Raw genomic sequence first — 3,985 nt, 5'->3', positions numbered from 1 at the left:
CGCGACGCCGGCGGTGGCAGGTGGTCCCGGGAGAGGGACCGCGGGAGGCGGGGTGCTCGGCCGGGCCGGCGTTAAGGCCGGGGTACAGTCTGCGAGAGGAGCGACCTGCCGAGAACCCGGGGTGACACCGCTGGTCCCTGGCGCTCGGCCCTGGCGGGGCGAGCGGAGCCCGCGGGGACCCGGGGAGGGGCCGGGAAAGAACGGCGGCGGTTACGGAGGGGGCACGGCGCCTGTACCAGTGGGCTCGCGTACTGCTGCCTCTCTCAGACACAGTTAGTGTTTGATGCAAAAGAAAGCCGGTTTATAAAACCCGCAGTCTGAGCTTACTGCTGTCCCGGGTTACATCTTCGTACGGCTGTCTCAGTCCATTGCTGCGTGGGGCCCAGCAGCCCGGAACAGCCCCTGACTGGCACGGGAGAGAAGGGGAGAGATAGAGAGCTTTTAGTGATGATCAGCAGAGAGCTTTTAGTGATGATCAGTAGAGATCAGGGCTATTAGCTACTTTTCATTAGTCGCATTTTGAAGCATGTGAGATACTTAAAAAAAAATGCAAAGGAGAAAGGACGCGTCACCTTATGTTGTCTCATTCTGAGGACTTAATAACACAAAGGACTTTTCTTGGAAATCTGTCTTGCTATGTGGCAAAACTTTTTTTTTTTTAATTAAAGTAAGTATTTTAGTGCTATACAGCTCCCTGCGAGGTGATTTACACAAAAAGTGAAGGGCATGGGTTTGTTTACTTCAGCTTGTATGAATAGTCTTTTTCATGCAATTTGTTCCTCATAAGTTAGTGCAGGACTCGCAGATCTGAGTGAATTGTCATGTGGTAACTGCTCCAGAATCGATGGCTTTGTTCCTGCAATTTGTTTTGCCTGTGTGGAGGCACAGACTCCACTGGAATGACCACTGCAGAGTTATTTATGCACATATTCACATGGCTGATCTTGTAGATCTGATTTCATTGTTTCTCATTTATTTGAATTTTGCTCGTGAGTAAAGTGGGTGTTTTAACCAACTTGTATAAATAAGGGCATGGCTCTCTGGGCCATGAAGGTGAACAGGTTAGGATGCAGGGAGGGAAGACATCAGGCAACCTGAAGGAAGGAGGAAGGGTTGTACTAGGTAAGACACAACTTGACTACCATGAATGTTTTAAAACACACTCCTCTGAATCAGTCTTGCTATTAGAGAGGAGTTAAAAAAAATGGCATTAGGCTGGCCCATGTTTATGTTTTTTCGTGTTCTCATGTCGAGTTAATAATTTTAGTTCTACTTTTTTTGTCTCTGCTTTGGGAATTGTGAATGTTGTCTGGATGGGTAATTAGAAAGGACCCAGGAAGACTGGGGCATGAGGTAGAACTCAGAGGAGCGAAGGAGTGTTTTGTGTACCTGCTATCACTGCTCGGCAGTCTTGCTTGGTTTTGGTGTAATAGATCATGTTCTTGTTATTTATGTCCTGTGAGAAGGAATGTTTGGGTGCTGCAAAATATATATCTTATGGGCATTAGTCATTCAGTTGCACATGTGAGAAAGATGCTTGCCTTCTCGTTGCACAGCAGTTCAGTGTTCAGAAGTTTTGGTCATGAGGTTTATGTAAATGTACAGCACTTACTGCCAGAGGCTGCAAAACAATTAAGCTGGCTTTGTTGTTGTTGACTTTTTTTGTTTTAGAAGCATCCTCATGCTGCTAAGACTGTGGACATATTTTGTTTATCAAGTATACTAAACACAGTGTGTACAAACACAAGAAATGACCATCAGTCTTCAAAATTATTATCTCTCCAGCTGATCAGTTTGTATTCATTAATTTTTTTTTTTTTTTTAACAGGCTAGTTGTATGTGACTCATAGAAATGGCTACAGTAACTCCTGCCTGGTGTGTTTTATTTTTTATTAACTATTATTTCTATGATTCTTTTCCTAAAACAGACTTCGTCTGAGAAAAAATATGAAAGCACTTAAAGGCTGGTGCCCTCAGTCTTTATATATGGTATAGATTTAACCTAGAGATCAACACAGCAAATTGTTCCATGATGTTTTATCTCAAGTTTGACTTGAGGAGAACCACACTCAGGATTAAGAAAAGGATTACTTTTTACTCTGCTGTAGTTGTTAATATTATTTTATCCATTATGGTCCACATCTGCCTGAACCATTTAACTTATTTCGGTGGGAATGTGGTGAATCTTGGAAAATGGGCCTGTTATTTCTGATAATACTGCAAAAAAGTAATCGGACAGTAATCTCTACTGCAGTGACATGTTAACAAGTACGGGTTTCTTTTCATGGCTGTGGGAAATGCTTTCCAGTGGATTTATGGTGATACAATGCATGGTATAGTCCTGAGCGTTTGCCTTCATAATAGGAGAGTCATTTAAATGATGTGCCACATGAAGCCATGAGGAGGGTTTATGCTTGCATTGTACCTATGAGATTTGGTATTACACTCTGGTGTACTGGTAACAGTTAAATCTTCCTTTTCCAAGGGATTAAGCATATCAGCTTTTAGGAAATTCTGTGAGTCTTTTCAACACCTATCCGGAAGCTTGCTACCTGCTGTGCTTAGTTTCAGAATCCAGCATTATCGTTTTCCTCTCTAAAAACAGTTTATTGTCTCATCCATCTGTGCATCAGATCACTTCATTCCAAAAATCACAAAACTCTTCTGGGAAGAATATGCCCTCTTGCGTGGCTCCCCGAGGTTTCCTTTCTTAGCCCCTTGTTGTGAACAGCTTATACAAGTGTGATAGGAGACATGGGCTCTGTAAAATCCTTTCAGAGTTGTTTATTAAGCTGTCTTGGCCTCAGATTATCTTTCTCAGTGAAGATTCACTGGCAGCTCAGCACCTTTCTTCAGTAGAAACCTTTGCAGACTGGAGCACAAACTGGGACTTCTAATAGTGGATTAGTCTGGTGTTATTTAGCACAGGTGTTTCTCATTTGTTTCCTTGTACTATATTGAGGAAGTGCATGGCCTGATGCATGGGGTGAGTGTCTAATACCAGCATGTTCTTGGGTCTCATTATTGCTACAGATGTGGGGGGAAGGAAGGTCTGTGTGCAGAATGTGAAGGCAGTAGAGCAGCAATCGTCCATGTGTGGCACAAGGGTGTTGGCAATAAAGCAGAGCACACCTAAGCAGTCCCTCTTACGTCCTTTATGGCTGTGAAATCCCACCCAGTGCTTAAGTAGGGCCCTTCAGGCTGTTCTGACCAGCTCTTGTCTTTCTAGATTTATTTTTTTTTCCTTTACCAGCTGTATCATAAGTAACAATACTGACAAAAGCTATATGCTTTTTTCTATAGAAGGGGATTGGCAGGACAGCTAGAAAGTAATCTTTTTGATAGTCTTATATGGGAATGTTAACCCGCCACAGGCTGGGCAACCATGGCTGCAGGGAAATGTATGCTCTGAGCCTACTTTTTAGTGGATTTGAGCAAACTCAGGTTCAGCCCACAGGTAAATCTTTGTTGAAAGAATTTTGTGTGTGAATATTTAGATGGAAAAAATCTTTAGTAAGAGCATGCATGAAAAATACTTTCAAGATGAATCATGCGATAATTTCTAATATTGCTGTAGATGACAAGTGTGAGAGAAGCTGAGAGGCGTATTTTGTGGGAGCAGATTTAGACTGAGTTGATCATTTGTGTCATTGTGAACTTCCATTTTTGTACAGGTAATGGAAAACAGATTTTTTTGCCTTGATTGTAACATCTGTACAACCTTTGCCTGTGCAGTCTAAGCACAGTTTAAGCAAACTGTTCAACACACAGAATAACTTGGACTGCTTTGGATTTAGTTTAAGTGTGATTATTTTAAGGGTTGAATTTGGTGGACAATGGTATTTGGAGCTGAGAAACGCTGTATCACCTCAGCGTGCTTGGGTGAGTTTTGATTTGTAGGGCCAGTGAACTGCCTGAGGCGTGGAGTGGAGTTTCTCCTGTAGCATGTTGCTTTAGCTGACACCTCCTCTGACTGGCAAATAAA

This window comes from Haliaeetus leucocephalus, unplaced genomic scaffold (genome assembly GCF_000737465.1).
Source record: "Haliaeetus leucocephalus isolate CR32 unplaced genomic scaffold, Haliaeetus_leucocephalus-4.0 Scaffold1, whole genome shotgun sequence".
Classification (NCBI taxonomy): domain Eukaryota; kingdom Metazoa; phylum Chordata; class Aves; order Accipitriformes; family Accipitridae; genus Haliaeetus; species Haliaeetus leucocephalus.
Note: the sequence above shows the minus strand (reverse complement) of the source record.